Raw genomic sequence first — 26,503 nt, forward strand, 5'->3', positions numbered from 1 at the left:
AGTTAAATTCGGCAAACAATTTTGGATTGTAGCCGCAGGCGATATTTTCAATATTCAAGTTTGTCTTGAACATTTTGTCTATAAATTATCATGATTGATTCGTGTTGAATCGTATATTTTTCAAAAAGTAAGGAAAACACGATTTTATTTTTTTACAGCCAAAGGGAGGGGTACAGGTTTAGCAGGATCGATAATAACCTGAGCGTTATAGACTAAAAATTCCATTAGGTTGGAAGAAGGACTCCGTGGCGCAACGGTAGCGCGTCTGACTCCAGATCAGAAGGTTGCGTGTTCGAATCACGTCGGGGTCATATGTATTTTTGATGCAATTTTCTAGAAATATTGAAAAGGTCTCACATTCAACGTTTGTGACAATTGAAAGAAACTGATTGAAAACTGTGTGAGTGAAAGAGATACCTACTTGATGCCTGTTTCTCGTTCAAGTTACATGTCAGTGAAACACAAAGATTCTCACATACGTTATTCTTAATTTGTATCTAACAGTTTTCCTTCAATAACAATTTAATTTCAGACGGAAGATAGGAAAGCTAACGATTTTTATCAAAATCAAAGTATTTACTGGCAAATCACCGCTTATCTCCCCGAAATTGTTAGGATTGATACTGAGAGTGTGTGCCTTTTTTCTTCCTCTATGCATGATACCTTAACGATCTTCCTCAGTCCACAGTTGAGCTGAATGAACTCTGTCATATTAACATCTGAATTCATTCAAAATGGTCGTTTTCAGGACAGAATCAATCTGTGGTTAACTTATCGATAACTTTGATTCCTACTTGTCTTTGAGCGCGTTGAGTGAGCAGTGTGTGTGATTCATTACAAAAAGTGGATATCAAAAAGTCTGCGTCGTCGACAGGATTCGAACCTGTGCGGGGAGACCCCAATAGATTTCTAGTCTATCGCCTTAACCACTCGGCCACGACGACTTGATACGTTCGTCCAAAATTAACTCCTTTATACTTAATACCAGATGCGACAACAACCTGTCGTAAGTGCCACATCGTCAGTCGGAAGTCATCTGATAAGTTCTTAAATTTCCATTAGCAAGTCTGAATTAGGAAACTTAGCCTTTGTTAAATTATAGTAACTAGAGTTAAATTCGGCAAACAATTTTGGATTGTAGCCGCAGGCGATATTTTCAATATTCAAGTTTGTCTTGAACATTTTGTCTATAAATTATCATGATTGATTCGTGTTGAATCGTATATTTTTCAAAAAGTAAGGAAAACACGATTTTATTTTTTTACAGCCAAAGGGAGGGGTACAGGTTTAGCAGGATCGATAATAACCTGAGCGTTATAGACTAAAAATTCCATTAGGTTGGAAGAAGGACTCCGTGGCGCAACGGTAGCGCGTCTGACTCCAGATCAGAAGGTTGCGTGTTCGAATCACGTCGGGGTCATATGTATTTTTGATGCAATTTTCTAGAAATATTGAAAAGGTCTCACATTCAACGTTTGTGACAATTGAAAGAAACTGATTGAAAACTGTGTGAGTGAAAGAGATACCTACTTGATGCCTGTTTCTCGTTCAAGTTACATGTCAGTGAAACACAAAGATTCTCACATACGTTATTCTTAATTTGTATCTAACAGTTTTCCTTCAATAACAATTTAATTTCAGACGGAAGATAGGAAAGCTAACGATTTTTATCAAAATCAAAGTATTTACTGGCAAATCACCGCTTATCTCCCCGAAATTGTTAGGATTGATACTGAGAGTGTGTGCCTTTTTTCTTCCTCTATGCATGATACCTTAACGATCTTCCTCAGTCCACAGTTGAGCTGAATGAACTCTGTCATATTAACATCTGAATTCATTCAAAATGGTCGTTTTCAGGACAGAATCAATCTGTGGTTAACTTATCGATAACTTTGATTCCTACTTGTCTTTGAGCGCGTTGAGTGAGCAGTGTGTGTGATTCATTACAAAAAGTGGATATCAAAAAGTCTGCGTCGTCGACAGGATTCGAACCTGTGCGGGGAGACCCCAATAGATTTCTAGTCTATCGCCTTAACCACTCGGCCACGACGACTTGATACGTTCGTCCAAAATTAACTCCTTTATACTTAATACCAGATGCGACAACAACCTGTCGTAAGTGCCACATCGTCAGTCGGAAGTCATCTGATAAGTTCTTAAATTTCCATTAGCAAGTCTGAATTAGGAAACTTAGCCTTTGTTAAATTATAGTAACTAGAGTTAAATTCGGCAAACAATTTTGGATTGTAGCCGCAGGCGATATTTTCAATATTCAAGTTTGTCTTGAACATTTTGTCTATAAATTATCATGATTGATTCGTGTTGAATCGTATATTTTTCAAAAAGTAAGGAAAACACGATTTTATTTTTTTACAGCCAAAGGGAGGGGTACAGGTTTAGCAGGATCGATAATAACCTGAGCGTTATAGACTAAAAATTCCATTAGGTTGGAAGAAGGACTCCGTGGCGCAACGGTAGCGCGTCTGACTCCAGATCAGAAGGTTGCGTGTTCGAATCACGTCGGGGTCATATGTATTTTTGATGCAATTTTCTAGAAATATTGAAAAGGTCTCACATTCAACGTTTGTGACAATTGAAAGAAACTGATTGAAAACTGTGTGAGTGAAAGAGATACCTACTTGATGCCTGTTTCTCGTTCAAGTTACATGTCAGTGAAACACAAAGATTCTCACATACGTTATTCTTAATTTGTATCTAACAGTTTTCCTTCAATAACAATTTAATTTCAGACGGAAGATAGGAAAGCTAACGATTTTTATCAAAATCAAAGTATTTACTGGCAAATCACCGCTTATCTCCCCGAAATTGTTAGGATTGATACTGAGAGTGTGTGCCTTTTTTCTTCCTCTATGCATGATACCTTAACGATCTTCCTCAGTCCACAGTTGAGCTGAATGAACTCTGTCATATTAACATCTGAATTCATTCAAAATGGTCGTTTTCAGGACAGAATCAATCTGTGGTTAACTTATCGATAACTTTGATTCCTACTTGTCTTTGAGCGCGTTGAGTGAGCAGTGTGTGTGATTCATTACAAAAAGTGGATATCAAAAAGTCTGCGTCGTCGACAGGATTCGAACCTGTGCGGGGAGACCCCAATAGATTTCTAGTCTATCGCCTTAACCACTCGGCCACGACGACTTGATACGTTCGTCCAAAATTAACTCCTTTATACTTAATACCAGGTGCGACAACAACCTGTCGTAAGTGCCACATCGTCAGTCGGAAGTCATCTGATAAGTTCTTAAATTTCCATTAGCAAGTCTGAATTAGGAAACTTAGCCTTTGTTAAATTATAGTAACTAGAGTTAAATTCGGCAAACAATTTTGGATTGTAGCCGCAGGCGATATTTTCAATATTCAAGTTTGTCTTGAACATTTTGTCTATAAATTATCATGATTGATTCGTGTTGAATCGTATATTTTTCAAAAAGTAAGGAAAACACGATTTTATTTTTTTACAGCCAAAGGGAGGGGTACAGGTTTAGCAGGATCGATAATAACCTGAGCGTTATAGACTAAAAATTCCATTAGGTTGGAAGAAGGACTCCGTGGCGCAACGGTAGCGCGTCTGACTCCAGATCAGAAGGTTGCGTGTTCGAATCACGTCGGGGTCATATGTATTTTTGATGCAATTTTCTAGAAATATTGAAAAGGTCTCACATTCAACGTTTGTGACAATTGAAAGAAACTGATTGAAAACTGTGTGAGTGAAAGAGATACCTACTTGATGCCTGTTTCTCGTTCAAGTTACATGTCAGTGAAACACAAAGATTCTCACATACGTTATTCTTAATTTGTATCTAACAGTTTTCCTTCAATAACAATTTAATTTCAGACGGAAGATAGGAAAGCTAACGATTTTTATCAAAATCAAAGTATTTACTGGCAAATCACCGCTTATCTCCCCGAAATTGTTAGGATTGATACTGAGAGTGTGTGCCTTTTTTCTTCCTCTATGCATGATACCTTAACGATCTTCCTCAGTCCACAGTTGAGCTGAATGAACTCTGTCATATTAACATCTGAATTCATTCAAAATGGTCGTTTTCAGGACAGAATCAATCTGTGGTTAACTTATCGATAACTTTGATTCCTACTTGTCTTTGAGCGCGTTGAGTGAGCAGTGTGTGTGATTCATTACAAAAAGTGGATATCAAAAAGTCTGCGTCGTCGACAGGATTCGAACCTGTGCGGGGAGACCCCAATAGATTTCTAGTCTATCGCCTTAACCACTCGGCCACGACGACTTGATACGTTCGTCCAAAATTAACTCCTTTATACTTAATACCAGGTGCGACAACAACCTGTCGTAAGTGCCACATCGTCAGTCGGAAGTCATCTGATAAGTTCTTAAATTTCCATTAGCAAGTCTGAATTAGGAAACTTAGCCTTTGTTAAATTATAGTAACTAGAGTTAAATTCGGCAAACAATTTTGGATTGTAGCCGCAGGCGATATTTTCAATATTCAAGTTTGTCTTGAACATTTTGTCTATAAATTATCATGATTGATTCGTGTTGAATCGTATATTTTTCAAAAAGTAAGGAAAACACGATTTTATTTTTTTACAGCCAAAGGGAGGGGTACAGGTTTAGCAGGATCGATAATAACCTGAGCGTTATAGACTAAAAATTCCATTAGGTTGGAAGAAGGACTCCGTGGCGCAACGGTAGCGCGTCTGACTCCAGATCAGAAGGTTGCGTGTTCGAATCACGTCGGGGTCATATGTATTTTTGATGCAATTTTCTAGAAATATTGAAAAGGTCTCACATTCAACGTTTGTGACAATTGAAAGAAACTGATTGAAAACTGTGTGAGTGAAAGAGATACCTACTTGATGCCTGTTTCTCGTTCAAGTTACATGTCAGTGAAACACAAAGATTCTCACATACGTTATTCTTAATTTGTATCTAACAGTTTTCCTTCAATAACAATTTAATTTCAGACGGAAGATAGGAAAGCTAACGATTTTTATCAAAATCAAAGTATTTACTGGCAAATCACCGCTTATCTCCCCGAAATTGTTAGGATTGATACTGAGAGTGTGTGCCTTTTTTCTTCCTCTATGCATGATACCTTAACGATCTTCCTCAGTCCACAGTTGAGCTGAATGAACTCTGTCATATTAACATCTGAATTCATTCAAAATGGTCGTTTTCAGGACAGAATCAATCTGTGGTTAACTTATCGATAACTTTGATTCCTACTTGTCTTTGAGCGCGTTGAGTGAGCAGTGTGTGTGATTCATTACAAAAAGTGGATATCAAAAAGTCTGCGTCGTCGACAGGATTCGAACCTGTGCGGGGAGACCCCAATAGATTTCTAGTCTATCGCCTTAACCACTCGGCCACGACGACTTGATACGTTCGTCCAAAATTAACTCCTTTATACTTAATACCAGATGCGACAACAACCTGTCGTAAGTGCCACATCGTCAGTCGGAAGTCATCTGATAAGTTCTTAAATTTCCATTAGCAAGTCTGAATTAGGAAACTTAGCCTTTGTTAAATTATAGTAACTAGAGTTAAATTCGGCAAACAATTTTGGATTGTAGCCGCAGGCGATATTTTCAATATTCAAGTTTGTCTTGAACATTTTGTCTATAAATTATCATGATTGATTCGTGTTGAATCGTATATTTTTCAAAAAGTAAGGAAAACACGATTTTATTTTTTTACAGCCAAAGGGAGGGGTACAGGTTTAGCAGGATCGATAATAACCTGAGCGTTATAGACTAAAAATTCCATTAGGTTGGAAGAAGGACTCCGTGGCGCAACGGTAGCGCGTCTGACTCCAGATCAGAAGGTTGCGTGTTCGAATCACGTCGGGGTCATATGTATTTTTGATGCAATTTTCTAGAAATATTGAAAAGGTCTCACATTCAACGTTTGTGACAATTGAAAGAAACTGATTGAAAACTGTGTGAGTGAAAGAGATACCTACTTGATGCCTGTTTCTCGTTCAAGTTACATGTCAGTGAAACACAAAGATTCTCACATACGTTATTCTTAATTTGTATCTAACAGTTTTCCTTCAATAACAATTTAATTTCAGACGGAAGATAGGAAAGCTAACGATTTTTATCAAAATCAAAGTATTTACTGGCAAATCACCGCTTATCTCCCCGAAATTGTTAGGATTGATACTGAGAGTGTGTGCCTTTTTTCTTCCTCTATGCATGATACCTTAACGATCTTCCTCAGTCCACAGTTGAGCTGAATGAACTCTGTCATATTAACATCTGAATTCATTCAAAATGGTCGTTTTCAGGACAGAATCAATCTGTGGTTAACTTATCGATAACTTTGATTCCTACTTGTCTTTGAGCGCGTTGAGTGAGCAGTGTGTGTGATTCATTACAAAAAGTGGATATCAAAAAGTCTGCGTCGTCGACAGGATTCGAACCTGTGCGGGGAGACCCCAATAGATTTCTAGTCTATCGCCTTAACCACTCGGCCACGACGACTTGATACGTTCGTCCAAAATTAACTCCTTTATACTTAATACCAGATGCGACAACAACCTGTCGTAAGTGCCACATCGTCAGTCGGAAGTCATCTGATAAGTTCTTAAATTTCCATTAGCAAGTCTGAATTAGGAAACTTAGCCTTTGTTAAATTATAGTAACTAGAGTTAAATTCGGCAAACAATTTTGGATTGTAGCCGCAGGCGATATTTTCAATATTCAAGTTTGTCTTGAACATTTTGTCTATAAATTATCATGATTGATTCGTGTTGAATCGTATATTTTTCAAAAAGTAAGGAAAACACGATTTTATTTTTTTACAGCCAAAGGGAGGGGTACAGGTTTAGCAGGATCGATAATAACCTGAGCGTTATAGACTAAAAATTCCATTAGGTTGGAAGAAGGACTCCGTGGCGCAACGGTAGCGCGTCTGACTCCAGATCAGAAGGTTGCGTGTTCGAATCACGTCGGGGTCATATGTATTTTTGATGCAATTTTCTAGAAATATTGAAAAGGTCTCACATTCAACGTTTGTGACAATTGAAAGAAACTGATTGAAAACTGTGTGAGTGAAAGAGATACCTACTTGATGCCTGTTTCTCGTTCAAGTTACATGTCAGTGAAACACAAAGATTCTCACATACGTTATTCTTAATTTGTATCTAACAGTTTTCCTTCAATAACAATTTAATTTCAGACGGAAGATAGGAAAGCTAACGATTTTTATCAAAATCAAAGTATTTACTGGCAAATCACCGCTTATCTCCCCGAAATTGTTAGGATTGATACTGAGAGTGTGTGCCTTTTTTCTTCCTCTATGCATGATACCTTAACGATCTTCCTCAGTCCACAGTTGAGCTGAATGAACTCTGTCATATTAACATCTGAATTCATTCAAAATGGTCGTTTTCAGGACAGAATCAATCTGTGGTTAACTTATCGATAACTTTGATTCCTACTTGTCTTTGAGCGCGTTGAGTGAGCAGTGTGTGTGATTCATTACAAAAAGTGGATATCAAAAAGTCTGCGTCGTCGACAGGATTCGAACCTGTGCGGGGAGACCCCAATAGATTTCTAGTCTATCGCCTTAACCACTCGGCCACGACGACTTGATACGTTCGTCCAAAATTAACTCCTTTATACTTAATACCAGGTGCGACAACAACCTGTCGTAAGTGCCACATCGTCAGTCGGAAGTCATCTGATAAGTTCTTAAATTTCCATTAGCAAGTCTGAATTAGGAAACTTAGCCTTTGTTAAATTATAGTAACTAGAGTTAAATTCGGCAAACAATTTTGGATTGTAGCCGCAGGCGATATTTTCAATATTCAAGTTTGTCTTGAACATTTTGTCTATAAATTATCATGATTGATTCGTGTTGAATCGTATATTTTTCAAAAAGTAAGGAAAACACGATTTTATTTTTTTACAGCCAAAGGGAGGGGTACAGGTTTAGCAGGATCGATAATAACCTGAGCGTTATAGACTAAAAATTCCATTAGGTTGGAAGAAGGACTCCGTGGCGCAACGGTAGCGCGTCTGACTCCAGATCAGAAGGTTGCGTGTTCGAATCACGTCGGGGTCATATGTATTTTTGATGCAATTTTCTAGAAATATTGAAAAGGTCTCACATTCAACGTTTGTGACAATTGAAAGAAACTGATTGAAAACTGTGTGAGTGAAAGAGATACCTACTTGATGCCTGTTTCTCGTTCAAGTTACATGTCAGTGAAACACAAAGATTCTCACATACGTTATTCTTAATTTGTATCTAACAGTTTTCCTTCAATAACAATTTAATTTCAGACGGAAGATAGGAAAGCTAACGATTTTTATCAAAATCAAAGTATTTACTGGCAAATCACCGCTTATCTCCCCGAAATTGTTAGGATTGATACTGAGAGTGTGTGCCTTTTTTCTTCCTCTATGCATGATACCTTAACGATCTTCCTCAGTCCACAGTTGAGCTGAATGAACTCTGTCATATTAACATCTGAATTCATTCAAAATGGTCGTTTTCAGGACAGAATCAATCTGTGGTTAACTTATCGATAACTTTGATTCCTACTTGTCTTTGAGCGCGTTGAGTGAGCAGTGTGTGTGATTCATTACAAAAAGTGGATATCAAAAAGTCTGCGTCGTCGACAGGATTCGAACCTGTGCGGGGAGACCCCAATAGATTTCTAGTCTATCGCCTTAACCACTCGGCCACGACGACTTGATACGTTCGTCCAAAATTAACTCCTTTATACTTAATACCAGGTGCGACAACAACCTGTCGTAAGTGCCACATCGTCAGTCGGAAGTCATCTGATAAGTTCTTAAATTTCCATTAGCAAGTCTGAATTAGGAAACTTAGCCTTTGTTAAATTATAGTAACTAGAGTTAAATTCGGCAAACAATTTTGGATTGTAGCCGCAGGCGATATTTTCAATATTCAAGTTTGTCTTGAACATTTTGTCTATAAATTATCATGATTGATTCGTGTTGAATCGTATATTTTTCAAAAAGTAAGGAAAACACGATTTTATTTTTTTACAGCCAAAGGGAGGGGTACAGGTTTAGCAGGATCGATAATAACCTGAGCGTTATAGACTAAAAATTCCATTAGGTTGGAAGAAGGACTCCGTGGCGCAACGGTAGCGCGTCTGACTCCAGATCAGAAGGTTGCGTGTTCGAATCACGTCGGGGTCATATGTATTTTTGATGCAATTTTCTAGAAATATTGAAAAGGTCTCACATTCAACGTTTGTGACAATTGAAAGAAACTGATTGAAAACTGTGTGAGTGAAAGAGATACCTACTTGATGCCTGTTTCTCGTTCAAGTTACATGTCAGTGAAACACAAAGATTCTCACATACGTTATTCTTAATTTGTATCTAACAGTTTTCCTTCAATAACAATTTAATTTCAGACGGAAGATAGGAAAGCTAACGATTTTTATCAAAATCAAAGTATTTACTGGCAAATCACCGCTTATCTCCCCGAAATTGTTAGGATTGATACTGAGAGTGTGTGCCTTTTTTCTTCCTCTATGCATGATACCTTAACGATCTTCCTCAGTCCACAGTTGAGCTGAATGAACTCTGTCATATTAACATCTGAATTCATTCAAAATGGTCGTTTTCAGGACAGAATCAATCTGTGGTTAACTTATCGATAACTTTGATTCCTACTTGTCTTTGAGCGCGTTGAGTGAGCAGTGTGTGTGATTCATTACAAAAAGTGGATATCAAAAAGTCTGCGTCGTCGACAGGATTCGAACCTGTGCGGGGAGACCCCAATAGATTTCTAGTCTATCGCCTTAACCACTCGGCCACGACGACTTGATACGTTCGTCCAAAATTAACTCCTTTATACTTAATACCAGATGCGACAACAACCTGTCGTAAGTGCCACATCGTCAGTCGGAAGTCATCTGATAAGTTCTTAAATTTCCATTAGCAAGTCTGAATTAGGAAACTTAGCCTTTGTTAAATTATAGTAACTAGAGTTAAATTCGGCAAACAATTTTGGATTGTAGCCGCAGGCGATATTTTCAATATTCAAGTTTGTCTTGAACATTTTGTCTATAAATTATCATGATTGATTCGTGTTGAATCGTATATTTTTCAAAAAGTAAGGAAAACACGATTTTATTTTTTTACAGCCAAAGGGAGGGGTACAGGTTTAGCAGGATCGATAATAACCTGAGCGTTATAGACTAAAAATTCCATTAGGTTGGAAGAAGGACTCCGTGGCGCAACGGTAGCGCGTCTGACTCCAGATCAGAAGGTTGCGTGTTCGAATCACGTCGGGGTCATATGTATTTTTGATGCAATTTTCTAGAAATATTGAAAAGGTCTCACATTCAACGTTTGTGACAATTGAAAGAAACTGATTGAAAACTGTGTGAGTGAAAGAGATACCTACTTGATGCCTGTTTCTCGTTCAAGTTACATGTCAGTGAAACACAAAGATTCTCACATACGTTATTCTTAATTTGTATCTAACAGTTTTCCTTCAATAACAATTTAATTTCAGACGGAAGATAGGAAAGCTAACGATTTTTATCAAAATCAAAGTATTTACTGGCAAATCACCGCTTATCTCCCCGAAATTGTTAGGATTGATACTGAGAGTGTGTGCCTTTTTTCTTCCTCTATGCATGATACCTTAACGATCTTCCTCAGTCCACAGTTGAGCTGAATGAACTCTGTCATATTAACATCTGAATTCATTCAAAATGGTCGTTTTCAGGACAGAATCAATCTGTGGTTAACTTATCGATAACTTTGATTCCTACTTGTCTTTGAGCGCGTTGAGTGAGCAGTGTGTGTGATTCATTACAAAAAGTGGATATCAAAAAGTCTGCGTCGTCGACAGGATTCGAACCTGTGCGGGGAGACCCCAATAGATTTCTAGTCTATCGCCTTAACCACTCGGCCACGACGACTTGATACGTTCGTCCAAAATTAACTCCTTTATACTTAATACCAGATGCGACAACAACCTGTCGTAAGTGCCACATCGTCAGTCGGAAGTCATCTGATAAGTTCTTAAATTTCCATTAGCAAGTCTGAATTAGGAAACTTAGCCTTTGTTAAATTATAGTAACTAGAGTTAAATTCGGCAAACAATTTTGGATTGTAGCCGCAGGCGATATTTTCAATATTCAAGTTTGTCTTGAACATTTTGTCTATAAATTATCATGATTGATTCGTGTTGAATCGTATATTTTTCAAAAAGTAAGGAAAACACGATTTTATTTTTTTACAGCCAAAGGGAGGGGTACAGGTTTAGCAGGATCGATAATAACCTGAGCGTTATAGACTAAAAATTCCATTAGGTTGGAAGAAGGACTCCGTGGCGCAACGGTAGCGCGTCTGACTCCAGATCAGAAGGTTGCGTGTTCGAATCACGTCGGGGTCATATGTATTTTTGATGCAATTTTCTAGAAATATTGAAAAGGTCTCACATTCAACGTTTGTGACAATTGAAAGAAACTGATTGAAAACTGTGTGAGTGAAAGAGATACCTACTTGATGCCTGTTTCTCGTTCAAGTTACATGTCAGTGAAACACAAAGATTCTCACATACGTTATTCTTAATTTGTATCTAACAGTTTTCCTTCAATAACAATTTAATTTCAGACGGAAGATAGGAAAGCTAACGATTTTTATCAAAATCAAAGTATTTACTGGCAAATCACCGCTTATCTCCCCGAAATTGTTAGGATTGATACTGAGAGTGTGTGCCTTTTTTCTTCCTCTATGCATGATACCTTAACGATCTTCCTCAGTCCACAGTTGAGCTGAATGAACTCTGTCATATTAACATCTGAATTCATTCAAAATGGTCGTTTTCAGGACAGAATCAATCTGTGGTTAACTTATCGATAACTTTGATTCCTACTTGTCTTTGAGCGCGTTGAGTGAGCAGTGTGTGTGATTCATTACAAAAAGTGGATATCAAAAAGTCTGCGTCGTCGACAGGATTCGAACCTGTGCGGGGAGACCCCAATAGATTTCTAGTCTATCGCCTTAACCACTCGGCCACGACGACTTGATACGTTCGTCCAAAATTAACTCCTTTATACTTAATACCAGATGCGACAACAACCTGTCGTAAGTGCCACATCGTCAGTCGGAAGTCATCTGATAAGTTCTTAAATTTCCATTAGCAAGTCTGAATTAGGAAACTTAGCCTTTGTTAAATTATAGTAACTAGAGTTAAATTCGGCAAACAATTTTGGATTGTAGCCGCAGGCGATATTTTCAATATTCAAGTTTGTCTTGAACATTTTGTCTATAAATTATCATGATTGATTCGTGTTGAATCGTATATTTTTCAAAAAGTAAGGAAAACACGATTTTATTTTTTTACAGCCAAAGGGAGGGGTACAGGTTTAGCAGGATCGATAATAACCTGAGCGTTATAGACTAAAAATTCCATTAGGTTGGAAGAAGGACTCCGTGGCGCAACGGTAGCGCGTCTGACTCCAGATCAGAAGGTTGCGTGTTCGAATCACGTCGGGGTCATATGTATTTTTGATGCAATTTTCTAGAAATATTGAAAAGGTCTCACATTCAACGTTTGTGACAATTGAAAGAAACTGATTGAAAACTGTGTGAGTGAAAGAGATACCTACTTGATGCCTGTTTCTCGTTCAAGTTACATGTCAGTGAAACACAAAGATTCTCACATACGTTATTCTTAATTTGTATCTAACAGTTTTCCTTCAATAACAATTTAATTTCAGACGGAAGATAGGAAAGCTAACGATTTTTATCAAAATCAAAGTATTTACTGGCAAATCACCGCTTATCTCCCCGAAATTGTTAGGATTGATACTGAGAGTGTGTGCCTTTTTTCTTCCTCTATGCATGATACCTTAACGATCTTCCTCAGTCCACAGTTGAGCTGAATGAACTCTGTCATATTAACATCTGAATTCATTCAAAATGGTCGTTTTCAGGACAGAATCAATCTGTGGTTAACTTATCGATAACTTTGATTCCTACTTGTCTTTGAGCGCGTTGAGTGAGCAGTGTGTGTGATTCATTACAAAAAGTGGATATCAAAAAGTCTGCGTCGTCGACAGGATTCGAACCTGTGCGGGGAGACCCCAATAGATTTCTAGTATATCGCCTTAACCACTCGGCCACGACGACTTGATACGTTCGTCCAAAATTAACTCCTTTATACTTAATACCAGATGCGACAACAACCTGTCGTAAGTGCCACATCGTCAGTCGGAAGTCATCTGATAAGTTCTTAAATTTCCATTAGCAAGTCTGAATTAGGAAACTTAGCCTTTGTTAAATTATAGTAACTAGAGTTAAATTCGGCAAACAATTTTGGATTGTAGCCGCAGGCGATATTTTCAATATTCAAGTTTGTCTTGAACATTTTGTCTATAAATTATCATGATTGATTCGTGTTGAATCGTATATTTTTCAAAAAGTAAGGAAAACACGATTTTATTTTTTTACAGCCAAAGGGAGGGGTACAGGTTTAGCAGGATCGATAATAACCTGAGCGTTATAGACTAAAAATTCCATTAGGTTGGAAGAAGGACTCCGTGGCGCAACGGTAGCGCGTCTGACTCCAGATCAGAAGGTTGCGTGTTCGAATCACGTCGGGGTCATATGTATTTTTGATGCAATTTTCTAGAAATATTGAAAAGGTCTCACATTCAACGTTTGTGACAATTGAAAGAAACTGATTGAAAACTGTGTGAGTGAAAGAGATACCTACTTGATGCCTGTTTCTCGTTCAAGTTACATGTCAGTGAAACACAAAGATTCTCACATACGTTATTCTTAATTTGTATCTAACAGTTTTCCTCCAATAACAATTTAATTTCAGACGGAAGATAGGAAAGCTAACGATTTTTATCAAAATCAAAGTATTTACTGGCAAATCACCGTTTATCTCCCCGAAATTGTTAGGATTGATACTGAGAGTGTGTGCCTTTTTTCTTCCTCTATGCATGATACCTTAACGATCTTCCTCAGTCCACAGTTGAGCTGAATGAACTCTGTCATATTAACATCTGAATTCATTCAAAATGGTCGTTTTCAGGACAGAATCAATCTGTGGTTAACTTATCGATAACTTTGATTCCTACTTGTCTTTGAGCGCGTTGAGTGAGCAGTGTGTGTGATTCATTACAAAAAGTGGATATCAAAAAGTCTGCGTCGTCGACAGGATTCGAACCTGTGCGGGGAGACCCCAATAGATTTCTAGTCTATCGCCTTAACCACTCGGCCACGACGACTTGATACGTTCGTCCAAAATTAACTCCTTTATACTTAATACCAGATGCGACAACAACCTGTCGTAAGTGCCACATCGTCAGTCGGAAGTCATCTGATAAGTTCTTAAATTTCCATTAGCAAGTCTGAATTAGGAAACTTAGCCTTTGTTAAATTATAGTAACTAGAGTTAAATTCGGCAAACAATTTTGGATTGTAGCCGCAGGCGATATTTTCAATATTCAAGTTTGTCTTGAACATTTTGTCTATAAATTATCATGATTGATTCGTGTTGAATCGTATATTTTTCAAAAAGTAAGGAAAACACGATTTTATTTTTTTACAGCCAAAGGGAGGGGTACAGGTTTAGCAGGATCGATAATAACCTGAGCGTTATAGACTAAAAATTCCATTAGGTTGGAAGAAGGACTCCGTGGCGCAACGGTAGCGCGTCTGACTCCAGACTGATGAATTGAGCACAGCCCAAGATGGAAGTGTAAACAAGTCTCCGGAAAAATTTCGTTGAATTCAACGGATTATATATGATATATTCATAAACAAAGGTAATTCTGATAAACATTGCATTGTATTTGACATTTTGGAACTGATAAACTGTTTATATATATGCTGTTTACCCCTACTCGGACGATTTAATCGTTTGGAGGAGGGGGGTCGACTTGGGTGCACTTGACTTTTTTTGTTAGGCAGTGCTTGCTTTGGAATTTAAAAATGTCTCAGTTGGAGCCGAATCGTCCGAATGTAGGAAATTCTCGTAGAAACCCAAAGGAAAAAAGAAATCGGTTTTCTAAACAGAATTATGTGACTGATAATAAATATTATCAGCGAGAATGTACTGTAAGGGTGGAAAAAATTCCTACACAAGTAATTGGAGAAAATGTTGTGATAGATGATATTGAGACTTTAACCGGACTGAATTCTGTATTAGCAGTAGTACGATGCGATTTATCGTCATATGATGTAACCTTTGACTCGAAAGAGAATGCGTTTAAGATGTTACGAGGCGTAGAAATTGCCAATAGAGATTTTGAATGTAGTATGATGTTTTCGGACATAACTGTAGTTTCAGTTATAAAACTACCGTCCTATATTTGTGACGATGAGATTACAAGTAAGATTGAAAGTAAAGGAGTGAAAGTAGTTTCACCTGTTTACAGACGAACCGTACCTGGGACTCAGGTTGCTGATGGCACACGATTCATGAGGTGTAAGTTTCCTCCAGGGGTAGTAGCCCTGCCGTGGTCAATGCCTTTTAAATTTGGCACCGATACCAAATACTATCGTGTGGTTCATAACAACCAAACAAAGGTTTGCTCAGAGTGTTCGTCTCCTGAGCACATGAGAAAAGATTGTCCACATTTTCTGTGTTATGGTTGTGGAGAAACTGGACATGCATTGAAAAGTTGTCGAGCAAAAAAGTGTAAATTTTGCCGTAATTTGCCGTTGAAATGTGTTTGTAAGCCTTCAGCCAGATGGGAACGTGAAAACCGTAACCGAGAAGAAAATAATAAAAATTGTCCAGACTGTGGAGAATATTTCTGCATGTGTAAATGTAGAATTTGCGGAAATGCAAACTTGAAATGTACATGTACTTGCTACACATGTGACACAGTTCCATGTGTATGTAAATGTCACAATTGCCGAAGTGACCCGTGCGTTTGTCCTTGTAATGATTGTTTCAAAGTTCCGTGTGTATGTCGATGCACAGAATGTGATCAACCATCAGAAGATTGTATTTGTATGGTAGCTAATGACAGCAATTCAGACGTTATAATACAAATAAGACCAGATGTAAATAGTGCAGATGAGGAGGATACAGAAACTTTCGTAAAGTCTACTTTCAGTGAAAATGTTCATGACAATGAAAGTAAACTGAGTGAAAAATGTATTGAAGGTGAAGAACAACAGGACAGTGGTGGTTTAGAAAAAGTGCGAAAAACAGAAGTCTCAAAGCTAACAGTAGTGGAAGTAGAAGTGCACAATGAGCAAAATGGGGTTCAAGATGGTTTAAAGAGGAAGCGTCCGATTTCAGAGGATGGTACTGGTGACAATGATGATCATAGAACAGATGGTTCAATTGAAAATGACATAGTTGTTAGTGAAAATATTGTAGCTGGAACAGACAGGGAATTAAGTGAAGGTAAAAAAATCAAGAGAGATGATGACACCAATCTTTCCTGCGATGCTGTTGTAGGAGAGAGTGGTGGAATTAATGATGTTGATATGGATAATAGTCTCTCATTGAATGAAATGATTAGCACCCCGGTTGGTGATGAAGTTATCACCACTGAAGGTGCAAAAGAAATTGAAGAATTGTCTGTCTGTTCTGGTGATGGGTATGAAAGTTCAGTAGAAATACTGGATACAAATAGTGATGTTGATATTAAAATTGTTGGTCAGTTTATTAGTGCTAAGGAAGCTCGAAAATTAAAAAAAAAACAGAGAAAGCTTGAAAGGAGATCAAGGTTAAACCCTCCTCCTAATCTAGATGGTAAAGGTGTTAGATCTGTAGGTCAAACATGTGAAAGTACTAAGATGTAAACAATGGATAAATATGTAATTTTATTTTATTTCATTTTTGCAATGGTGCTCATATGTTCATTTAATTGTAATGGTCTTAGATGTGTAAATAATTTTCAGAACTTTGTTAGTGTTATTGATGATAAAAAAATTAGTATTGTACTTTTACAGGAGACTTTTTGGGATAATAGTTATATAGATAGTATTAAGCATTTATATCCAGGTAAAATCACTTGTAATAATGGTTTGAATTGTAGACAAGGTGTTGCTGTACTTTCAAATAATTATTGTAAAGATAAAATAAAATTTGTTTATTCTGATGAAAAAGGTAGATTTTTACATGTAACATTTATTGAGAATGAAAAATTGTATAATATTATATCTTTATATGCGCCAAATACGGTAACTGAAAGATCAGAGTTCTTTGAATTTGTAAAACTGTATACGGAGAATATGGACAATCTGATTATTGGAGGCGACTTCAATACTAGTTTGTCTCATTTAGACAGAGGTGGCAAAACAAAACATATTGTAGATGAACCATGTAGAAAATTATATGAAATAGTTAATAATAATAATGTGTATGATGTGTGGCGTGCTAGAAACACACACAGTAGAATATTTTCATGGAAACGTATTAGTAATAATGAATTACAACAGAGTAGGATAGATTATTTTTTAGTTAGTAGACAGTTGTCACCATGTATTCAAAATGTATATTATAACTTAACTAGTTTAAGTGATCATGCTTTTGTTATATTGAATGTAAACTGTAATAATATAGAAAAGGGTCCTGGTTTGTGGATTCTTAACAATACACTTTTACATAATGAACAGTATGTTAGAAGAGTTAAGAAAATTATAACTGTAGAAAGAGAAAATGAATTATATGAAAGAGATATTTTGATATGGTGGGATAATCTAAAGTATAAAATTAAAAGATATTCCCAAATCTTTTCTTCTTCTATAGCTAAAGAAAATAGAAGAGATTATTTTAGATTAGAAAAGCAAATTAATAATTTATGTGAAAAAGCTGCCAACGGCAATGATATTGATATAGCTAAATTGGAAAGTTTGAGATTAGAATTGTCTCAATATGAATTGGAAAAATGTAGAGGTGCTGTTCTCAGATCTAAAGCTGTTTGGGCTGTGGAATCAGACAAAAATACAAAATATTTTTTAAATTTAGAAAAATATAAACAGGAGAATAATTCTGTAAAGGAATTGTTGAATGTGAATAATGAATGTGTTAATGACATTAATGGTATTTTAGATTTGCAATATGATTTTTATAAAGAATTGTATACTTGTATTAATACTGATGATATAAAAATGAATGAAATATTAGATTGTGTAGATGTAAAAATAGATGAAAATGATCATCAATTATGTGAGTCAGATATTTCGTTTGATGAAATAATAAAAGCATTATCTCAAATGTCCAAAAATAAAAGTCCAGGATCAGACGGACTTACTGTTGAGTTTTATTGTCATTTTTATTCTGAGCTTAAGTATGTACTTATGAAACTGTATAATACTATTCAACAAAAGGGATTTTTAAGTAGATCAATGAAATGTGGTGTTATAAGTCTTGTATTTAAGAAAAAAGGTGACAGAAGATCGCTTAAAAATTATAGACCGATATCTCTGTTACAGGTTGATTATAAAATTTTGGCCAGAATAATGGCAAATAGATTTAAAACTGTATTACCAAAAATTGTTTCTGTTGACCAAACTTGTTGTATAATGGGTCGAGATATATCTAATAATGTAGCAAATGTTAGAGATATCATAGAAATTATTGAAAGGGATGAACTTGAAGGTTATATTATTAAAATTGATCAAGAAAAGGCTTTTGATAGAGTGAGCCACTCATATTTATTGAAGGTTTTGAAAAGATATGGTTTTGGAGATAAATTTATCAAATGGATAGAAATATTTTATAATGGTATTAATAGTGCAGTAAAATGCAATGGTTTCTTAACAAACTATTTTTGTATTAAGAATGGTATTAGACAAGGCTGTCCTATAAGTGCATTATTGTATGTTTTAGCTGCTGAGCCTTTACATAGTAAGATTGTTAAAAATGATTTGATAAAAGGTATTGTTGTTCCAAATAGTGGAAAAGAAGGACTAATTTTTCAGCATGCAGACGATACAACTTTATCTGTTTGTAATAAACAATCTATATCAGAAGTTTTCAAAGTTTTTGATTTATATAGTAAAGCAACTGGTGCTAAAATTAATAGACAAAAATCTGAAATTTTGTGTGTTGGAAAGGGAGATTTGTCACCTGTAGAAAAACAGGAGTATGGTTTACAAGTATGTGATAATAATGTACAGTTACTTGGTGTTTATGTTGGAAAAAATAGAAATATATGTGATGATCTAAATTGGAAAGAAAAGATATCAAAATTAAAATCTCTTTTGAATATATGGTTACAAAGGCAATTAACCTTGCAGGGTAGAGTTGTTGTTGTAAATACGTTAATGATGTCTAGATTTTGGTATACGCTTTTTGTATCCTCTATCCCAGAATGGGCTTATAATGAGATAAAGATTTTATGTGTTAATTTTGTATGGAATAAGAGATCTCATTTGGTGAATTATAATGTTATAATAAATCCTAAATGTAATGGAGGTTTGCAATTAGTTGACATGAAATGTAAAATACATGCATTTAGACTAAAGTTTTTAGGAAGATTGATAAATGATGAATATGATGTACTATGGAAGCATACTTTTAAATATTTTGTGTCAAAGATTTATAATATGAATCTTGGTTTAGAAGTATTGTTTATTCAAGTACCACATTGTGAGTTAAAATGTTTACCGACTGTGTATATAGAAATGTTAGAAGCTTGGTACATCTTGAGACAGAAGTCTGAATTGAAATTAAGTGTAGAAAATATATATGATCAACCACTGTTTAGGAATCCGGAGATTGTTCTGAAGGATAAACCAATACTTTGGTATGATTTTATAAATGCTGGTATTATCACTCTTAAGGATATATGTTATGAGGTTAAAACAGGGTTTTTGCCTGATTGTGCTATTGTTGAAATAATACAAAATGTATTTGAAAATGCAAATGTAAATAATGTAATTGATCGTTATCATTGTTTAATATGTGCTATACCTGATGACTGGAAGCAGACCGTGCAAAGTGAATTGCATCATAGGAATACAAAAAGAACAATAGACATTTCTGTTATTATTAATTATGTACCATTTGAATTACCATTGTGTACTGTTAATAAGCTGTATAATTGTTTACTAGATGATATTTGTAAAGATCCATGTGGTGTTGAAATGTGGAAAACACTGTTCAATATTGATGATAATGACTTTAGAATAATGTGGTGTAATGTAAATTTATTCTGGAAACCTGCAAAGTTTATTGAACTAGATTACAAAATACTTCATAATTGTATATTTACTAAAAGTAAATTCAAAAGAATTGGATGGTCTGATGATGATTTATGTGATGTTTGTGGTAGTGAAATTGAAGATCTTTTACATATGTTTATAAACTGTGATGAACTTTTAGAATTTCATAACTATTTGTCTGAATTGTTTGTAAAATTATTTGAAAATTGTGATTCTGACAAAATAAGTGCTGTACAGAGTGAACATTTGCTACTATTTGGGTTAAATTGGAAAATGAAAGGTGTAAATGACTGTTTTGTTAACTTTTTGCTTTCAACTGCAAGATATTGTATATTTAGAAGAAGGAATATTATAATGAATGGCAAAACAAATGTAAATTTAGTTCAACTTTTCAAGTACACACTGAAACATTATGTCATGTACTTTTATGTGTATATGTGTCAAAAATGTAAAATGAATTCTTTGTTTGAAAAGAAATTTTTGCTTGATAATCTTCTGGTTAAAGAAGTAGATGATGATATAATATTTAAATTGTAGAAATTTGAATATCTAAAATGATTGTGTCATGTAGACATTTATAAAGAAGCTTGAAATTGAATGTTATAGACATTTTGAATTGATATTGACACTTGTGATAATGTTTTATGTATTTTAATGTGTATAATATGATGTCTTATTTTAATAAAGATAAAAAAAAAAAAAAAAAAAAAAAAAAAAGCGCGTCTGACTCCAGATCAGAAGGTTGCGTGTTCGAATCACGTCGGGGTCATATGTATTTTTGATGCAATTTTCTAGAAATATTGAAAAGGTCTCACATTCAACGTTTGTGACAATTGAAAGAAACTGATTGAAAACTGTGTGAGTGAAAGAGATACCTACTTGATGCCTGTTTCTCGTTCAAGTTACATGTCAGTGAAACACAAAGATTCTCACATACGTTATTCTTAATTTGTATCTAACAGTTTTCCTCCAATAACAATTTAATTTCAGACGGAAGATAGGAAAGCTAACGATTTTTATCAAAATCAAAGTATTTACTGGCAAATCACCGTTTATCTCCCCGAAATTGTTAGGATTGATACTGAGAGTGTGTGCCTTTTTTCTTCCTCTATGCATGATACCTTAACGATCTTCCTCAGTCCACAGTTGAGCTGAATGAACTCTGTCATATTAACATCTGAATTCATTCAAAATGGTCGTTTCCAGGACAGAATCAATCTGTGGTTAACTTATCGATAACTTTGATTCCTACTTGTCTTTGAGCGCGTTGAGTGAGCAGTGTGTGTGATTCATTACAAAAAGTGGATATCAAAAAGTCTGCGTCGTCGACAGGATTCGAACCTGTGCGGGGAGACCCCAATAGATTTCTAGTCTATCGCCTTAACCACTCGGCCACGACGACTTGATACGTTCGTCCAAAATTAACTCCTTTATACTTAATACCAGATGCGACAACAACCTGTCGTAAGTGCCACATCGTCAGTCGGAAGTCATCTGATAAGTTCTTAAATTTCCATTAGCAAGTCTGAATTAGGAAACTTAGCCTTTGTTAAATTATAGTAACTAGAGTTAAATTCGGCAAACAATTTTGGATTGTAGCCGCAGGCGATATTTTCAATATTCAAGTTTGTCTTGAACATTTTGTCTATAAATTATCATGATTGATTCGTGTTGAATCGTATATTTTTCAAAAAGTAAGGAAAACACGATTTTATTTTTTTACAGCCAAAGGGAGGGGTACAGGTTTAGCAGGATCGATTTTGAGTAATCACCTTACAAACCAATATAAACGTATGGCAAGATATAACCATGAAGGAATTTAGTTTTTGTCAGACACAAGAACTCATCACTATCATAAACGTATACGTATATATGCATACAATTTCAACTATCAAGAACAAGCGGTCGATGTCGATAGTCCGTTTTCTAACTGTTCGAGTTAGACATGTCACTTGTTCATTCTTGAAAGCCTTCATATTCCCCGTCTAACGATGGGAACTGTTTCTGATTGTGTTGACTATAAATGCTTGTATGGTAATTCTGTTGTTTATCTGTACAAGCGGTTGCATTTCCTCTCCTTTCCCAACAAACAAACGAACGAAACGCTACTAGTCTGCTTTCTCTGGAGCTCATCCTCAATGGCTCTTATACGTCAGGAAACTTACATGTATTCTAATAATGATTGTTTTAAGAACAACGATGTATGAATGAACTATTCTAAATTCGTCAATATCAGTTATGCATGACTAAAATATAACTTTTATTACAACTTCTGTATTACTTATTTGGATTAATGACGGCTATCATGTTCAACATTGCACAACTATTATCATAGAATTAAAAAAAAAAATCCTCAAAAATCCTTAAAAAAAAATAATGCCTTAGCTTAGATAATTGGTATTTTTTCACAAAAAGTTCGTGTAAATGATTGTCAAATGAATTTAAATATGTAAGAATAAAATGTTAAAAAGAAACTAAAAAAAAAACCCATGTATGTTGTATTTTTTTGTCAATTAAAAACTTTAAAATTGCAATAGTTTCATTAGCATTTAAACACAGCCAGATTTGAATACAAGTTAAGAAATTCCGGTAAAGTCAATGATATCAAACAGATGTACAATGGTATATCAAATTGGGTAATATTGCATTTAGTTTTTATTAAAGATTAAAACTACTATTTTTTACTTCATATTTGAATCTTTACGCCAATTGCCGCTAAGAAAGTAATCAAAAATTGTTTCCTTTTATTTTTATACATTTTCGGATTTACGAATCTGAATTTTATTTTCAATTAATTTACACAATTTAATTATTGAATCTTTATTCTCATCGTGTATTAAATCTTAGTGTATTAACATCGTGACATCATACTCTTTCTAATCCTTTCTGTATATCCTTTCCAAATAACAACATTTATACCTGTGTACGCTTGAACTCACACCTGCGGCTAAATAGCTACAAGGTAAACGAATTGACCTCAAGCCGAGAAATATACAGTGACCTTTACAAAATAATATACACACTCTGCTCACACATTAGTTGCATTGAAATGATTATCAAAACAATAACGGTAAATAGACAAGTAAATAGTAAAAATGTTCAATAAATATTTTATGAATAAAATCTCAACAATAATTAATTAAATTTATTCACAAACATTTACTAGAGACAGAGACATATAATTTTATAGGAGTTTAATTCAATGAATACAAAACGGTATATGCATATTCATTTTCGTTCATTATTATATTGTGGTTAATAACTACGACCATTCGTCAGCTGTGCGCTTTTAATTACGTATATTGTCGATAAGCTATAAGAGTTAAACAGATTTTATTTTTTCCCAGAATTCAATAAATCGGGCTAATACGTCACGACCCACTCGAGAATTCAACCAAAAAGTTACAAATACTTGATTTTCTCCGTTATTAGAAGGAATATAAATTTAAAACTTTGCAAATGTGTTTTTTTATGTTAAGATGAACATAATTAGATGATAAGTAAAAAATCGCGGAATTTCCCTTTAACGATCTTCCTCAGTCCACAGTTGAGCTGAATGAACTCTGTCATATTAACATCTGAATTCATTCAAAATGGTCGTTTTCAGGACAGAATCAATCTGTGGTTAACTTATCGATAACTTTGATTCCTACTTGTCTTTGAGCGCGTTGAGTGAGCAGTGTGTGTGATTCATTACAAAAAGTGGATATCAAAAAGTCTGCGTCGTCGACAGGATTCGAACCTGTGCGGGGAGACCCCAATAGATTTCTAGTCTATCGCCTTAACCACTCGGCCACGACGACTTGATACGTTCGTCCAAAATTAACTCCTTTATACTTAATACCAGATGCGACAACAACCTGTCGTAAGTGCCACATCGTCAGTCGGAAGTCATCTGATAAGTTCTTAAATTTCCATTAGCAAGTCTGAATTAGGAAACTTAGCCTTTGTTAAATTATAGTAACTAGAGTTAAATTCGGCAAACAATTTTGGATTGTAGCCGCAGGCGATATTTTCAATATTCAAGTTTGTCTTGAACATTTTGTCTATAAATTATCATGATTGATTCGTGTTGAATCGTATATTTTTCAAAAAGTAAGGAAAACACGATTTTATTTTTTTACAGCCAAAGGGAGGGGTACAGGTTTAGCAGGATCGATAATAACCTGAGCGTTATAGACTAAAAATTCCATTAGGTTGGAAGAAGGACTCCGTGGCGCAACGGTAGCGCGTCTGACTCCAGATCAGAAGGTTGCGTGTTCGAATCACGTCGGGGTCATATGTATTTTTGATGCAATTTTCTAGAAATGTTGAAAAGGTCTCACATTCAACGTTTGTGACAATTGAAAGAAACTGATTGAAAACTGTGTGAGTGAAAGAGATACCTACTTGATGCCTGTTTCTCGTTCAAGTTACATGTCAGTGAAACACAAAGATTCTCACATACGTTATTCTTAATTTGTATCTAACAGTTTTCCTCCAATAACAATTTAATTTCAGACGGAAGATAGGAAAGCTAACGATTTTTATCAAAATCAAAGTATTTTCTGGCAAATCACCGTTTATCTCCCCGAAATTGTTAGGATTGATACTGAGAGTGTGTGCCTTTTTTCTTCCTCTATGCATGATACCTTAACGATCTTCCTCAGTCCACAGTTGAGCTGAATGAACTCTGTCATATTAACATCTGAATTCATTCAAAATGGTCGTTTTCAGGACAGAATCAATCTGTGGTTAACTTATCGATAACTTTGATTCCTACTTGTCTTTGAGCGCGTTGAGTGAGCAGTGTGTGTGATTCATTACAAAAAGTGGATATCAAAAAGTCTGCGTCGTCGACAGGATTCGAACCTGTGCGGGGAGACCCCAATAGATTTCTAGTCTATCGCTTTTTTATCATTAATAAAATTTTTATTACATATTTACATACTGTCACCATTGAGACATCCCTCGTTGGTGAGAATTTTGTTATATACAGAGTTGTTAGTAGTTATCCTCCTACATTAGTAAAAAAATAAAATACATCTAGATGTACATGTTTTAAAAGTTAAAAGAATTATATACAGCATATATGTTTTTTTTTTTTTTTTTTATAGCGATTCATTTTTCAAAAAAGTCTATATGAATAGACGGTGGACAAATTCTATATTGAAAGCGAGACAACTCCAAAGTATTTTCAAAAGTCAAACACACCTAAGTGCGATCGATAATTTTACGTTGGAATGTGATCTATTGTTCTAACAACCAATCAAATAGAAGTAACTGTCTAGACAAACAAAACTATGTTGTCGTTTTGAATATCTAATAAAGTGTTTTTGTGTAAAAAATATTTGTAGAATAATTGTCTTTGTTGTGTCATTTTATAATACGTGTATGCGTATTCAATGTATTTTCTTATTGTGTATTTGAAAAAACGTAATGCATCTATTTCTTTGTCATGAAAAACTTTTAAATTCCGTGTTTTGAATATGCAAACTCGGGCTACACTAAGGAAAAAGTTTAGCAAATAAGTATTAATATCTTGTGAACGTTTTAAAAAACCAAGTAAAAATAACTGTTCATAATCAATGGAATTAACCATGTCAGGTGGGTAATTAATAAATATGTTGTGTAATGTGTCTTTCAGGTAATCATGAAGTGGTTGAATCTTTTGACAATGTACAAACAGGTGACCAAGATTCTCTATACCTTGGCCGCATGCTTTGCATGTGCCTGTATCTGCCTGACCTATTCTGACCAACTTTTCAAGTGTAAAAATAGCTCGATGGACAATCCTATAATTTAAACAATGACAATCAGGAGGTAAACAACTCTGATTGACAACCAAATAAAGACTTTTGAAATTGAGAGGCGGATACTGCTCCTCCCAATGCTTTTCAGCAGAGGGCGTTTCAAAAAAATTTGACAGAAGAAGGCTGTAAAATAATTTCGTCACAGCACTTCTAAAATGAATTTCTCTGTCATTATCTAAACAAATTTTAACAATCGGAGCATTTTCAACATTCAGAGGATTTTCGGATTTTAATAGTTCTTTCCACTCTTCAGGAATACATCGTATGATTTTTTCGAAAGCTGTTTTTATTTGTTCTGTTTTTTCATCAGGAAATTTTTGTTTTATTATTTCATCTATTGAATTTGATGTGAAGAAACCCGGCATAAATTCATAGCAAATGTCTTTTATCCGTATCAAGCCTGTTTGAATGAATTTTTCAAACAGAAGCATTTTACCGTTGCATGTTATATTTGGATTACAAAACAGCGGATTATTATATACATGTTGCACTTGAAAATCGATTTTGAAATCGGCTTTTATTTTATAATATGCGTTTATCATTTCTTGATAATA

At 35.1% G+C, this 26,503-nt stretch overlaps 29 non-coding genes across 29 annotated transcripts; 14 read left to right on the top strand and 15 right to left on the bottom strand.

Annotated features, from left to right (window-relative positions):
• Window positions 1-239: 239 nt before the first annotated feature.
• Window positions 240-311, top strand: Trnaw-cca (transfer RNA tryptophan (anticodon CCA)). The gene has a single exon. It is a non-coding gene; the product is annotated as a tRNA-Trp (tRNA).
• A 551-nt stretch (window positions 312-862) lies between these two features.
• On the bottom strand, window positions 863-944 carry Trnas-aga (transfer RNA serine (anticodon AGA)). Its single transcript has one exon. It is a non-coding gene; the product is annotated as a tRNA-Ser (tRNA).
• A 404-nt stretch (window positions 945-1,348) lies between these two features.
• Window positions 1,349-1,420, top strand: Trnaw-cca (transfer RNA tryptophan (anticodon CCA)). Its single transcript has one exon. It is a non-coding gene; the product is annotated as a tRNA-Trp (tRNA).
• A 551-nt stretch (window positions 1,421-1,971) lies between these two features.
• Window positions 1,972-2,053, bottom strand: Trnas-aga (transfer RNA serine (anticodon AGA)). The gene has a single exon. It is a non-coding gene; the product is annotated as a tRNA-Ser (tRNA).
• A 404-nt stretch (window positions 2,054-2,457) lies between these two features.
• Window positions 2,458-2,529, top strand: Trnaw-cca (transfer RNA tryptophan (anticodon CCA)). Its single transcript has one exon. It is a non-coding gene; the product is annotated as a tRNA-Trp (tRNA).
• Window positions 2,530-3,080: 551 nt separating this feature from the next.
• On the bottom strand, window positions 3,081-3,162 carry Trnas-aga (transfer RNA serine (anticodon AGA)). The gene has a single exon. It is a non-coding gene; the product is annotated as a tRNA-Ser (tRNA).
• A 404-nt stretch (window positions 3,163-3,566) lies between these two features.
• On the top strand, window positions 3,567-3,638 carry Trnaw-cca (transfer RNA tryptophan (anticodon CCA)). The gene has a single exon. It is a non-coding gene; the product is annotated as a tRNA-Trp (tRNA).
• A 551-nt stretch (window positions 3,639-4,189) lies between these two features.
• Window positions 4,190-4,271, bottom strand: Trnas-aga (transfer RNA serine (anticodon AGA)). The gene has a single exon. It is a non-coding gene; the product is annotated as a tRNA-Ser (tRNA).
• A 404-nt stretch (window positions 4,272-4,675) lies between these two features.
• Window positions 4,676-4,747, top strand: Trnaw-cca (transfer RNA tryptophan (anticodon CCA)). Its single transcript has one exon. It is a non-coding gene; the product is annotated as a tRNA-Trp (tRNA).
• A 551-nt stretch (window positions 4,748-5,298) lies between these two features.
• Trnas-aga (transfer RNA serine (anticodon AGA)) lies at window positions 5,299-5,380 on the bottom strand. The gene has a single exon. It is a non-coding gene; the product is annotated as a tRNA-Ser (tRNA).
• Window positions 5,381-5,784: 404 nt separating this feature from the next.
• Trnaw-cca (transfer RNA tryptophan (anticodon CCA)) lies at window positions 5,785-5,856 on the top strand. The gene has a single exon. It is a non-coding gene; the product is annotated as a tRNA-Trp (tRNA).
• Window positions 5,857-6,407: 551 nt separating this feature from the next.
• On the bottom strand, window positions 6,408-6,489 carry Trnas-aga (transfer RNA serine (anticodon AGA)). Its single transcript has one exon. It is a non-coding gene; the product is annotated as a tRNA-Ser (tRNA).
• A 404-nt stretch (window positions 6,490-6,893) lies between these two features.
• On the top strand, window positions 6,894-6,965 carry Trnaw-cca (transfer RNA tryptophan (anticodon CCA)). Its single transcript has one exon. It is a non-coding gene; the product is annotated as a tRNA-Trp (tRNA).
• Window positions 6,966-7,516: 551 nt separating this feature from the next.
• On the bottom strand, window positions 7,517-7,598 carry Trnas-aga (transfer RNA serine (anticodon AGA)). The gene has a single exon. It is a non-coding gene; the product is annotated as a tRNA-Ser (tRNA).
• A 404-nt stretch (window positions 7,599-8,002) lies between these two features.
• On the top strand, window positions 8,003-8,074 carry Trnaw-cca (transfer RNA tryptophan (anticodon CCA)). Its single transcript has one exon. It is a non-coding gene; the product is annotated as a tRNA-Trp (tRNA).
• Window positions 8,075-8,625: 551 nt separating this feature from the next.
• On the bottom strand, window positions 8,626-8,707 carry Trnas-aga (transfer RNA serine (anticodon AGA)). The gene has a single exon. It is a non-coding gene; the product is annotated as a tRNA-Ser (tRNA).
• Window positions 8,708-9,111: 404 nt separating this feature from the next.
• Trnaw-cca (transfer RNA tryptophan (anticodon CCA)) lies at window positions 9,112-9,183 on the top strand. Its single transcript has one exon. It is a non-coding gene; the product is annotated as a tRNA-Trp (tRNA).
• A 551-nt stretch (window positions 9,184-9,734) lies between these two features.
• Trnas-aga (transfer RNA serine (anticodon AGA)) lies at window positions 9,735-9,816 on the bottom strand. Its single transcript has one exon. It is a non-coding gene; the product is annotated as a tRNA-Ser (tRNA).
• A 404-nt stretch (window positions 9,817-10,220) lies between these two features.
• On the top strand, window positions 10,221-10,292 carry Trnaw-cca (transfer RNA tryptophan (anticodon CCA)). Its single transcript has one exon. It is a non-coding gene; the product is annotated as a tRNA-Trp (tRNA).
• Window positions 10,293-10,843: 551 nt separating this feature from the next.
• Window positions 10,844-10,925, bottom strand: Trnas-aga (transfer RNA serine (anticodon AGA)). The gene has a single exon. It is a non-coding gene; the product is annotated as a tRNA-Ser (tRNA).
• A 404-nt stretch (window positions 10,926-11,329) lies between these two features.
• Trnaw-cca (transfer RNA tryptophan (anticodon CCA)) lies at window positions 11,330-11,401 on the top strand. The gene has a single exon. It is a non-coding gene; the product is annotated as a tRNA-Trp (tRNA).
• A 551-nt stretch (window positions 11,402-11,952) lies between these two features.
• Trnas-aga (transfer RNA serine (anticodon AGA)) lies at window positions 11,953-12,034 on the bottom strand. Its single transcript has one exon. It is a non-coding gene; the product is annotated as a tRNA-Ser (tRNA).
• Window positions 12,035-12,438: 404 nt separating this feature from the next.
• On the top strand, window positions 12,439-12,510 carry Trnaw-cca (transfer RNA tryptophan (anticodon CCA)). Its single transcript has one exon. It is a non-coding gene; the product is annotated as a tRNA-Trp (tRNA).
• A 551-nt stretch (window positions 12,511-13,061) lies between these two features.
• Trnas-aga (transfer RNA serine (anticodon AGA)) lies at window positions 13,062-13,143 on the bottom strand. Its single transcript has one exon. It is a non-coding gene; the product is annotated as a tRNA-Ser (tRNA).
• Window positions 13,144-13,547: 404 nt separating this feature from the next.
• Window positions 13,548-13,619, top strand: Trnaw-cca (transfer RNA tryptophan (anticodon CCA)). Its single transcript has one exon. It is a non-coding gene; the product is annotated as a tRNA-Trp (tRNA).
• Window positions 13,620-14,170: 551 nt separating this feature from the next.
• Trnas-aga (transfer RNA serine (anticodon AGA)) lies at window positions 14,171-14,252 on the bottom strand. The gene has a single exon. It is a non-coding gene; the product is annotated as a tRNA-Ser (tRNA).
• A 7,225-nt stretch (window positions 14,253-21,477) lies between these two features.
• On the bottom strand, window positions 21,478-21,559 carry Trnas-aga (transfer RNA serine (anticodon AGA)). Its single transcript has one exon. It is a non-coding gene; the product is annotated as a tRNA-Ser (tRNA).
• A 2,319-nt stretch (window positions 21,560-23,878) lies between these two features.
• On the bottom strand, window positions 23,879-23,960 carry Trnas-aga (transfer RNA serine (anticodon AGA)). Its single transcript has one exon. It is a non-coding gene; the product is annotated as a tRNA-Ser (tRNA).
• Window positions 23,961-24,364: 404 nt separating this feature from the next.
• Trnaw-cca (transfer RNA tryptophan (anticodon CCA)) lies at window positions 24,365-24,436 on the top strand. The gene has a single exon. It is a non-coding gene; the product is annotated as a tRNA-Trp (tRNA).
• The last annotated feature ends 2,067 nt before the right edge of the window (window positions 24,437-26,503 follow it).

This window comes from Mytilus edulis, chromosome 12 (assembly GCF_963676685.1).
Source record: "Mytilus edulis chromosome 12, xbMytEdul2.2, whole genome shotgun sequence".
Lineage (NCBI taxonomy): Eukaryota > Metazoa > Mollusca > Bivalvia > Mytilida > Mytilidae > Mytilus > Mytilus edulis.